Source organism: Lontra canadensis, unplaced genomic scaffold (assembly GCF_010015895.1).
Source record: "Lontra canadensis isolate GAN:19392208 unplaced genomic scaffold, GSC_riverotter_1.0 scaffold2, whole genome shotgun sequence".
Taxonomy (NCBI): domain Eukaryota; kingdom Metazoa; phylum Chordata; class Mammalia; order Carnivora; family Mustelidae; genus Lontra; species Lontra canadensis.
This window is the reverse complement of record NW_022630996.1, coordinates 22,913,198-22,925,850: the sequence shown is the minus strand read 5'-3', so window position 1 is coordinate 22,925,850 and position 12,653 is coordinate 22,913,198. Positions and strand designations below refer to the sequence as shown.

The window sequence follows — 12,653 nt, the reverse complement described above, 5'->3', positions numbered from 1 at the left end:
AAAAATAATATCGATATAATGGCACGTGGCTGGCTTAGTTGGTAGAGCATGCAGCTCTTGATCTTGGGGTCTTGAGTTTAAGACCCACATTGGGTGTAGAATTTACTACTCATAAATAAATAAATAAATAAATAAATAAATAAAATTTAAAACTAATATCAATATGGTACATAAAATGGTCTAGTTCATATCATATTTTATATCAAAGATAAGCTACCTTTATTTATTGGGCTTATAAGTTTTAGAAAGGTAAGGAAATTCAATACTCTGTTGTTCTAGATTCAGGAAACTGAAACCCAGGGAAATTAAATGCTTCCCATGAAATAGGGACAAAATTCAACTCTGTTCCCTGGTCTGTGTTTCTTTCTGCCATACAGCACTGATGTATGTCATATGTTTAAGTTTAGGGTATTTTAAAGGACACAGTTCATAAAGCAAACAAAATGATTTCTAGTTATTGTAGCATAGTTTCTCTGTCTTGAGATGGTTATTTTAGTCTTGCATAGTTTAAATAAGATGTTACGTATACTTTACAGACAAGTTATCCTTTTAAGGAAAGAAATATATATATTTTACTTTTCCCACTGATGTAATCTAACATTTAGAAAATTTTCCATATCCTGTTACCTGGGTGTTAGGTCACTGTTTCAGTAAAAGATGGCATCCTCCTTTTGTTTGCTAGTTAGTTACTAATATTTTCTATAGCTTGAGTAAAAGTCAGTAGCATTATAGGCAAGATACACAATATCTTTGTCTTGTGATAACAGATGATTTGTTCCCCTAAATGGCTTTTTGTTGTTAGATCAATGAATACATGGCTTTTTATCTATTGTCATTAAATTGAAATTTTTAAATTAAATTCTAAATATTACCAAAAGTAAGCCTTTACTATAAAGGTAATTTTCTGATTTATAATAAAAATAAAACAGTTCTGAAACAAGGTCACTTTTCAGCATGTTGGCTTTAATGAATAGAAAACTTGTTAGTATTTTTTTTTTTAAGATTTTATTTATTTAGTTGACAGAGATCACAAGTAGGCAGGGAGGCAGGCAGAGAGGGGGGAGGGGAAGTAAGCTCCCCGCCGAGCAGAGAGCCCTACGCTGGGCTCGATCCCAGGACCCCTGGACCATGACCAGAGCCAAAGGCAGAGGCTTTTACCCACTGAGCCACCCAGGTGCCCCAGAAAACTTGTTAGTATTTCAAAGTAGAATCGACCATTTGAAAATAACACCCTAGGCTTGGAGATTAACATCGAGGCAGTCGTGTTGACATGTGCTTCCATGTGTGGTCGACCTTTGGTCATAAAGAATCCCAGTACTCACAGTAGGAAAAGAAAGCTGACATCAACAAGAAGGCATGAGAGTAATAGTTCAATTACCAGTGAAATTAGGAACCCTGGTTTTCAAAGTTTTTCTTAATTGTACAAATTGATTTCTTTAAAAACATGAGTTTGATAAATAACATGGTTGGGCTCACATAGAAACTTACAAATGAAAGTGTCTCTGGGCACGTTCTACTTTCTTAAGTTACTATATTATTAAACTATCATTTGTATATAAATTTAAATATTTATATTGAGTTTACATATGTATATTTTTATATGACTGTCAATGGATACGTTGAATGTGTAATCCTTTGATTGGGAAAGATGACTCAGAACACTTGTGTGCTGATGAGGCCTACTCTTCTTTTGAGCTGCTTGAGCAGAGCACTCTGATAAATTGAACATAATCTTTTTAGTGTAGCTCAATGATAAATGTTTCATTACTTTCTGACAGAGTAGAATAGAAAAATGATATTTGTTTTAGACTTTGATCCTGGACATCTGGCCAAAACGAAAACAAAAACAAAACAAAAAACAAAAAACAAAAAACAAAAGAAAGAAAGAAAGAGAAAGTAGAAATTTCTGTCTTAACTCCAAAAAATTCAAAAGGAAAAAGGATTACATATAATATTTGGATTAATCTACTTCTTAAAGTAACTCATTCAATTACAATAGTATGCATAAATGTGCATACACATCCATGTATATATATAGATATGGAAGTAAAATAAAAAATAATTGATAGTCTATTATGGTAGGGGAGATATACTTTATTTGGTCTCCAAACTGGAGAATTAGACCTCTCTGAGGAAGTTGTGCATGATAATGATCATCAGAATAGAGAACAGAGATTTGGTATTTAATTTTTTGTTCAGTTTTTATTCAGTTTGTTCTTTCACATGTTTTGCAAATATGTAGAGAGCTTATTTGTTTATCTTCTGTCTTGCTCACAAGAATGTGAACTGCAAGAAAGCAGTGACACGGTTCGCCTGCATTATACCTTGTGCTGCTAACTATGCCTACACAGCGATAGGCCTTCAATAAACACGGATCAGTGCGTGAATGCCAATTTCTGAACTGTGTGTTAGGTATTTGCTGCTGACCAAAACAAGTGTCGCCTACTATATTAACATCCAGCTGAGAGGGTGGTGGAGCTAGGGTAAAAAAATCAAATACTTAGTCAATAAATATTTAATGATAATTGTGTGGGACAATAGGAAGAAAAAAGGACTTTTTTTTTCAGATGTGAAAGTGTTACTCTTGTTTGATAATAAAACTTCCACATTGCCATAAAAGATGCAGTCTACAAGGATCACCAAATTACTTTAATTTAGGCTCAAAAGGTAAGGAAAATGTAGACTAAGAACTTCTGGAAGTGTTTATTCTAGAATTAAGGGTGTGAATTTGCATAGAGTTACTAATGGTGTTTTGTTAGCATAAAAGGCCTTTAGAGATTACAGGTAGTATTTTTTTTTTCATTTCATTTTATTTTATTTCTTTTCAGTGTTCCAAAATTCATTGTTGATGCAACGCACCCAGTCCTCCATGCAATACGTGCCCTCCTTAATATCCACTACCAGGCTCACCCAACCCCTAGCCCCCCTCCCCTCCAAAACCCTCAGTTTGTTTCTCAGAATCCATAGTGTCTCATGGTTTGTCTCCCCCTCCAATTTCCCCCAACTCACTTGAAGGAGCTGCATTAAACCTTTAAGATGCAGATGTCCCAACATGAGTTTTCAGATACAGCTCTAGGAGGAAACCTTAATGATTACTAAATTCAGAATATGTTTGTAAAAGTTTTCATCTCCCCATTTATTTAAAATGCTTCTACAAACTAGTTAATGTTTAGAATTCTCTCTCTCCTCTTGCATCAAGAGTTACTCTCCTAAAACTAAATGGGATTCACTGTTTCAAGACTACAGACAAAATTTTGTTTGCTAGACTCAATCCCAATTGCGGCAACTAAAGAAATTTATAAGTTAATAAAATTATAGGAAATAATAAATTCTTTTTTTATTTTTTTTATTTTTTTTTAAAGATTTTGTTTATTTATTTGTCAGAGAGAGAGAGAAAGAGAGAGTGAGCACAGGCAGACAGAGTGGCAGGCAGAGGCAGAGGGAGAAGCAGGTTCCTCGCTGAGCAAGGAGCCCGATGCGGGACTCGATCCCAGTATGCTGGGATCATGACCTGAGCCGAAGGCAGCCGCCCAACCAACTGAGCCACCCAGGCATCCCAAATTCTTTTTTTAAAAAAGATTTTTATTTATTTATTTGTCAGAGAGAGAGAGAGAGTGAGCGAGCACAGGCAGACCGAAAGTCAGGCAGAGGGAGAAGCAGGCTTCCTGCTGAGCAAGGAGCCCGATGTGGGACTTGATCCCAGGATGCTGGGATCACGACCTGAGCCGAAAGCAGCCGCTTAACCAACTGAGCCACCCAGGCATCCTGGGAAATAATGAATTCTAATATGAGGCACATAATATACTTTTTGACACCTTTGTAGCCTTTGTTGTATTTACTCAACCCTGTTTCATCATGAAGGAGTAGGAAAATACGCAAACTCAGGTTTTTGAAAGAAGTATACAGAGATAATCACTCTCCCTATAGAGTGATTATCTCTGTATACTTCTTTCAAGAAGTATATATATTCACCCTATAGAAGGTGACTTCTTTTAGAAAGTTAAAAACGTAACTTCTTAAAAAAAAAAACAAAACAAAAAACCTTCTCCCAGATCATTTGAAAGTTTGGGGAATTTATTTTTAATTAAGTTATATGTAAAACTTTGTGAAAATATCTATTCCGTAATCTGATTACCTTCCCACCGAGTCCTTTCTGTTTTAGTGGAGTTTGAAAGCATGCCACAGCATGTGTGTCACTCAGTCCACAGATTTGGTGTTGTCTCCAATCTCACTGAGCAACTACTATGGTCTATAACACATACCTACCAAGACATATATTTTGATTTCACTCAGTTACTTCCTATAATTATTCCAGCTGCTACAGCCATTGGAATTTATTTGTATTTTATGATGTGATGTCATGGCATTCCCAAATGGTCTTGGTGGTGCATCTTTTAGTGGTTCAGTCTCTGTTGATGGACTTTCCACTGCTTAGTTATACAGCTCTTGTGAGGCTTTATAAAAGGACTTCCTAAGTACTTAGATAGCCAAATTCATTATTAATTTTTTACTCAATAGTCAATAATACTTACTGAATATTTACTTTTTGCTATACTGTCTTACCTCATTTAATTTTTAGAACCACCCTATTGGATAGATACTAGTATTATTCTCACATTATAAGTGAGGAACTTGGTGGTTATGAAGTAATTTGGCAACAGCCATTTAGCTGATGAATAGTAAGACTGGGAATCAAACCAGGATTGTCTGTTTCAAACATAAGCATGCTTAAGCTTGTGCTATGCATAGATGGATATGTTGAATTATAGCTTCAGGAGGAGACAATTTATCTTAAATAATAAATGAGTGAATAAGTGAGTGAATTAGTACATAAAATGTCTCTCAACCCTAAAAAAGGCAGAATATTATCGAGAAATGGGGGAAATTTCTAATCTATAGGTTGCTTATCTTTGATATTCACATTTTGGTTCTTAGCTTCAAAATAGGAAAATAACAAGTTTATGTATGAGAAGCATAGGCATATTACAGCCCTTTCATTTCCCTCAAGTATTAGGAGGCTAAATATACATTCAAGAGCCATATGGGCAACTCAATCCATTAAGCCTCCAACTCTTGATTTTAGTTCAGGTGTGATCTCAGGGTTCTGAGATGGAGCCCTACATTGGGTTCCATGATTCTCTCTATCTCCTTTTGCCCCTCATGCCCCTGCTCTCTAAAAAAATTAAAAATAAATAAACAAAAAATATACATTCAAATTTGTTTTTGTTGTATGCTCTTTATCATATAAATTATGTGAATTAATAGATGATTTATCGATAAGTATATGTTTGATATTTGTGAAACTCAGCTTTCAGTACTTTTTAACATATGTTTTTTTTTATCTCACTAAAGTCATCTGGGAAATGCCATAAAAATATCTCACTATAAATTATTCAATTGGTTACTTATTTGCCCTGTCTTAATTCAGTTATGAATCCCCTTAACCTAGCTAATGGACAGCTACTGTAATCTACTGTCATGGAAATAAAATAATATTATGTGGTAAGATGAAACTACAAGATAATGAAAATATAACTAACTTATTATGTATTTATACCCTACATACTTTCTGATTCAGAACCTTAATGTGAATTTTCCTTGCCATTTCAAAATTCAGTTACATCTCCCAAGAGTTTATTCTGATGTTGTTTTTGTGAAAATACAAAATTTAATGAATTTTAAAGGAGATCTCTTTTGCTTTCCCCCTATAGAAAATGGAGGATTTTTGGCAAATAAAAGGAGGACACATATCTTTTTTCTGGTCATTTTGTATTTTCTGATCTAGCATTCCTGCTTTCTCAAGTCCTTTTTGACAATGAATGAGCTATATTCTGAGTTCTGGCATTTGTAGTGATTTGATAAAAACTTCTACACTGTCCTTAAACAGGCCACTCTCGATGTCAAATAACAGATTCTGTGTTGGCAATGAAGGAGGTTTTTCCTGGTTTATCCACACAATGGGGAGTTTTACAGAGTTGGATGAATTTCTGATTTTTTTAAAAATTTATTTATTTAAAGATTTTATTTATTTATTTATTTGACAGACAAATCGCAAGTAGGCAGAGAGGCAGGCAAAGAGAGAGAAGGGAGGAAGCAGGCTCCCTGCTGCGCAGAGAGCCCCATGCCTGGCTTGATCCTAGGACCCTGGGATCATGACCTGAGCCAAAGGCAGAGGCTTTAACCCACTGAGCCACCCAGGCGCCCCAGAATTTCTGATTTTAGAAAAATGTGGCAAATTCTTGCTGATTATGCTGCAAATTCATCCAGGCCCCATGTTGTTTATTCATGATTTAAATGCAGCATATACTACGATGTACTTTACATCTATAGATTATTTGGTGGAATGCTCTATTAATATTTACCATTTAGAAGTATTTTTTATTTGTTCCTTTAGTTTTGCTGTAAATAAAACAAGATCTATACAGGGAGTATATTGATGGCATGCTAGAACATAGACTGGCTGGGAACCCAGCTCCCCATTCATTAGTATGGGAAACTTGGGCAAGTTGCTTATACTTTTTAATGTGTCAGTTTCTTCCTCTGTAAAATTAGGATCATGAAATACCTACTCTAGATGGATGCTTTAAGGACAAAATGAGTCTTTATTTTAAATACATAGAAAAGTGCCTTGCACATTAAAAAATCAGTAAGCATTAGCTAACATTACTATTTTTAACATACCTTTTTTCTTTTTATCAAACTCAAACATGAAGCTGATGAAATAAGCAAAAGGCACAAGAAACTGCACTTATGCGCTCATATCAAACTGATGGATGAGTTCCATTTTAGAATGTGAAAAATGATAGAACAATCATGCAGGTGCAGAGAAATTAGTATATGTATAGATATTTGGGTATTTCATTATTTTTATGCTACTGTTTCTAAATAAAGCAGAATGCTTTCAACACCTCAGAAAGGATTTTTAAAATGGATTATAAACTATCAATGTTGTTAACTATGTAAAATCTACATACAAATGTAACTGAAATTGAACTGAGAAATGAAACAGGTTTGATCTGAAGATAAAAATAACAAGAAAATTAAGTTAAAAATAACCTTAAAAATTGCATTGTATGACTTTTGTTCTTCATCATTTTTTTAAGATCTCAGAACAGTGTCATTTTCCTGCATTTTAGCTTTTACACTATTGAAGTTTAATAGCCAGGATAGCTTGAAACATTTAAGAAAACAACATTTTCAGATTTAAATTTTAATCATATCTTATTGAACTTCCTCACTTTTATTAGTAGAAATAAATAGTAACATTAACTCAAATTAATATTATTTTAATTCTCATTTAGTCATTTTATGATTGTAACTTATAATGAAAAAGGATCAAGGTAAGGCCCTTTTCATTTTTATCCTTTAAGAAATATTCTGTTTTTAATGGTTCTAAACTTTTGGTAGTTTTCAAAATTACTTTTTTCCTTGGTCTGGGGTACTGGGTGTGTTTTTCCTAAGGAAGAAAGAGAGAAAAAGAAAAAGAAAGAGACAGAGACAGAGAATAAGGAAGGAGAGGGAAAGGAAGGAAGAAAAGAAGTTGAGAGAGAGGGAGAAGGTAGTGTGTAGTTAGGAAAGGGATTAGAAAGGCATTTTGGTAGCATTTATCATGTTAGCAGAAATAATCAGATCAGTGTTTTTGCTTTGTTTTAGCTTTCATAACACCACAAGTAACTGAAGAAATTAACAATGAGTATAACAGAGTATCTATGCTTATAATTTATCTTCTGACACAGCATGTATTTGTCATGCTAAAAGAAAAAGGCCACCATAATAAATTGTCTTGTAGCTCTTCTGAAGTAAGTGAAAAAAATCTGAAGAATTCTCTAACGTCACCATGAAGCTTTGGCTGCACATTTAAGTGCAATATTCTGTGTCCCAAGAGTTGAATATTCAAATGACTGCACCACCCAGGGACCCCTAAGTTTTTGTGGTTGTTTTCTTTTTAAGTAAACTCTTTGCCCAACTTGATGGGGCTTGAACTCACCGCAAGAGTCATGTGCTCTACTGACTGAGCCAGCCAGGCACCCCAGTTCTAAGATTGCAAAATACCCTAATTTTACCCCTTTCTCTCTAGCCATAGCCTCCCTCTTTTTTCGTTTGTCCTTTTAAAATTTCACTTGTGTCCCATCCTTCTGCTCTGCTTTCATTTTTTTTTAATCCCATTAATCACCTCTTCTATGGAAGCAGGAATGTTGTGAAGACCTCCTTCCATATGCTCATCTTACCTTTTTGTTCTTTCTGTTGTTTTAACATTTTATATACCAACCCCCCTCCACCAGCAATGCCACTGAACGTAAGTTGATATTACTGATTATCTCCAATGTCTATAGCAGTAGTATCAGTAGAATGTAAAATAAGCAAGTGAACATCAGAAGCCACTCTTTATCCTCCATCAAATTAAAACAATAATAAAACAGCCACACCTTAAAATACCACAGAAATGCAAATAGCCACTTACGGGATCATCTTTTAAATGTTCCTAACTTGAAGCCAATGATCAGCTCCTTTTGTGGCATATGAAAGCTTATATTTAGGATTGTCAAGTGTAAGACATTAAGCAATAAGACACATATATTTTGTTTGTGCTTATAAATCAATGATAACATTTGTGAAACAGTATTGAGGGTACTAATTATGTCAAGTAAGAAAAAGTAGGTAGATCTGGCTGACATTATTTTTCTTTATTAAATGTAAGAAACCCAAATACAGTTAGCTTTTCATTTAATCAAGTCGTGTTTCCAGTGTAAATGAATGGCTATTGAAGTCTTTATGTCCCGTACTTTTCTTAAATGCTTCGCTGAATGTTTAATACTCTGGCATCCCAGTTTGGAGCTTCTTTTAAAGGAGTCTTTCATAAAACTTGGGACAGAAACCTGCTCTAGATGACCACATGAAGAGCTGTACAAAAGAGAAACAAATTATAAAAGCTCAGTGTTACTTGGTTGCCTAAAATTTCTCTCTTCTTCTTTCTTAAAAAAAAAAAAAATGGCATTAATCAATGGCCTACTTTAGTTTCTAGAGCCTAAATAGTTGAAAATTTCATATAAAGGCTCATACAAAATCATTTTATTAAGTGAAAAGGGAACAAGACAATCTTTTGAAATTAAGCAAACAAAAATTTAGCCAAGATAATAAAGACAGCTTTTTAACACATTCAAAATTACTTTACTTCACATACTATTTTAAATTATGTAAATCAATACACTCACCCAGAGTTGCTGTGAATAGTCTTCAGTGTATTGGCTATCTTCTAGAATCAGTCTTTATGACAAGCATTCCCTACAGTGTCCTCTGTCCATTGGAAGTGCATGGGGCTGGAGGAAGGGAGACCTGGGTCCTACCCTGTTTGAACCACTTCTGTATATTAATTCGGATGTGTTAAGACAGTTGACGCTCAGCAGGATTAAGTTATCTGGAAAGGAAATGCGTAATTTGTTCAGTGACTTTTTCATTAGTTTATTGCAAGAAATAAATGAAACATTATTTGTTTCTAAACAAGAGGTTGCAACTACAGATTAATTGATGTAATTGTATTCAAATGAAACTTTAGTACTTGGCTGGGTCCCATTAAGGTTTAGTTTCTTTCTACACCTGCAGATGGTTGCTGTCAATCGCCAGAAGAAATGGATGATAAAACATAGACAGATTCTTAGAAATTCTGCCCCATTTGTTGAAAAGCAACCCAAATCTTAATGAAACCAACAGACAGTTTCCAAGAAAGTGTTTTAGGACCTTTGCCATATGGCACAGTTTGAAGGGTAAGAAAAACACAAGAAAAAAATTTGTGGGAAGAATCTAAATATTATTTTTTTTCCAAAATATAGTCCACTAATTATATAAATTCTGACTCTCTGAAATTTAACTGATTATATTACAATTATTCTTTTGTTTTAATCAACACAGATATTTCAACTAACCAATTCCATCCATAATAACAGTGATAACTGGATTCAGTAGAATTAGCTATTCACATTAATAAAAATACATTATTGTTGCCAAACTACTACTTCATTTCATGCATCTCCAGACAATCTCTGAGGGCCATTTTCCAAAACACTTTGAAAACATCTTTTGGCACTTTAGATCTTAACAAATTGTGAGTAAGTTTAAAAATGTTTATTTTAAAATGCCATGTAAATATAATCATTTTTAGTTTATGTAAATGAATTATAATCAGAATTTTGTCTGCTGCAGTATAGTTGTGAGAGAAACTAGGTTCTTGAGATAATACACTTTTTTAACATTTGAAGTCATTTTTATTTTGTTTTCTGTTACAATATATAGCTCTTTAAAAGGAACATGGATCAACCTAAGTTTAGAAGAAGAAACAGGGGGTTTCATATCATATGAGCATCAAAAGAGGTAAAAGAGCATGGCAGGTTAGCCTAAAGAATAATATATTCAGGCATCAAAATAGAAATTTTGAAGTATTTGAACAGATGCCATTTTGAAGAAACATAGGTCAACTATTGTCCTTACAGAGAGATGATAATTATTCCTGACTTGGAGGATGCATTTTCAGGAGTAAAAATTACCTTCTGAGAGCATGTAAACCAGCCATTCAATGACAGTTGATAAAACCATATTTTCCATATCTAGCGTTTGCGCTAAGGGTCTTGGCCCCATAATTATTGTGTAAGGGTATTCCACTGTGGAAACTTGTCCTTGGATAGGGACAAGAGTATGTGTCTCACTTCATCTTAAAATTCGCACAGGTACTTGGGTCACCAGTAGCTTTAATTTATTTGCATCACCCCCAGGACCCAACATGGTAAAATATCATGAGTCTTCCTGGTATGTAAGTTCTTTAGGCATAAGATGTTAATCGGTGCTGCAGTAAATAAAGAAAAACTAGATTCTCCCTCTATCCTAACTCTTTCCTCCAGAATAGAATAACGTTTTGGTTTAGGAATCTATTTTCCAAGGTGGATGTGACAATCACCAGAGGTGGACTGTGCCAAGTTTCTGTCTGGTGACACTCCTCCTCCACTGAGAAGGTCAAGGCTGAGGGAGTAGAATTGGTTTTAAGAAGTAATCCAAGAGGACAACAGTGTTGCTGTTACTCTGCAGAGAGAACAGTTGATAAAAAGGTGCAAAATGCAACAAAACCTTTAACTCAGAGAAGCAAAACCATACTCCAAGGAAGCATCATCAGCGTCACCACCAGCAGCGACAGCAGCAGCCATCACCACCATCAGTACCTGCAAATGGACAGCAAGCCGGCCGCCAAAATGAACGCTTGACTATTAACCTGAAGAATTTTAGGAAACCAGGAGAGAAGACCTTCACCCAACACAACCAGCTCTTTGTGGGCAGTCTTCCTCCTGACCTCACTGAGGATGAGATGAGGAAACTCTTTGAGAAATATGGGATGGCAGGCGGAGTCTTCATTCATAAGAAGGGTTTTGGCTCTATCCGCTGGCAAACAGGAACGCTAGGGGAGATCGCGAAGGAGAGCTGGACAACGTGCCGCTCTGTGGAAAGCGGCTGAGTGTGTGCTCTGCCTGCTGCAGCGCACCCAGTACGGTCTGAAACCTTCCTTGGTGTGTTTCCCACGAACTGCTGGAGGAAGCCTTTTCCATGTTTGGCCAGGTGGAAAGGGCTGTCATCACTGTGGATGATTGAGAAAGGCCCCCAGGGGAAGGAACTTGAATTCTCAGGGAAGCCAGCGGCTCGGAAAGCTCTGGACAGGTGCAGCAAAGGATCCTCCTTACAGCTGACCGTATTTACTCAGCCTGTGACTGTGGAGCCCATGGACCAGCTGGAAGATGAAGACGGACTTCCCAAGAAGCTGGTGATAAAGAACCAGCCATTTCACACGGAGTGAGAGCAGCCACCCAAATCTGCACAGCCTGGCTCCTCTGAGTATGAGTGTGCCACGTGCTGGAAGGCACTCACCGAGACGGAGAAGCAGCAGCAGGACCAAGTGGACCGCAGCATCAAGGAACTTGTGAGAAGCTGGAGATGGAGACTGTGACACCAGCTCATGCTAATGAGACAGGATTTGATGTAGCATCAAGAACTTTGGAGGATGGAAGCGCTGCACAACCAAGGAAGGCAAAAACGGAGGCAACTGGAGCTCAGACGGGAGGAGGAGCGCAGGCGCTGTGAGGAGGAGATGTGGCAGCAACAGCAAGAAATGTGGCAGCTACAGCGGGAAGGATTCAAGGGAACGTGCCCTGATGCAAGAGAACTGGAGATACAGACGGGCCAGGTGGCAATGGAAGGTGCTGTGGGCATCAACAACAGAGTCACCGTGCCCCTGCTCCAGTGCCAGCTGGCACAGCTCCTCGAGGACCTGTCACCATTATGCCAGATGGAACCTTGCGATTGACCCCACCAACAACTGGCTTTGGCCAAACTGCTACAATGCAAGAAATTGGGGCAATTAGTGGAACCCCGCCTCACCCCCACCCTGCGTTCAACCATGCAGCTCCTGGAGCTGAATTTGCTCCAAAAGAACATCTCTGATACTAACAAAAATCTCTATGTCTAGTTTCCCATAAACCCTTAAGAGAAGGACCCTAGCCTAGCCTGAATTCTGCCTTGAGAAAGTATTAGGGGTTTCTCCCAATAGTTGGGTCTTCCTTGCCTGGACTACTCTGAGGGAGTTTGCTGGAGGCTGAGGGTTAGGGAGGGGCGATATTTAA

General features: G+C 36.6%; 1 protein-coding gene and 1 pseudogene across 1 annotated transcript in view; both read left to right on the top strand.

Moving 5' to 3' along the window:
• The window catches only part of KCND2 (potassium voltage-gated channel subfamily D member 2), a 489,553-nt gene that overhangs the window by 58,652 nt on the left and 418,248 nt on the right, over positions 1 to 12,653 (top strand). The gene's annotated exons all lie outside the window — the stretch shown is intronic.
• Positions 11,333 to 12,474, top strand: LOC116872708 (annotated as a pseudogene).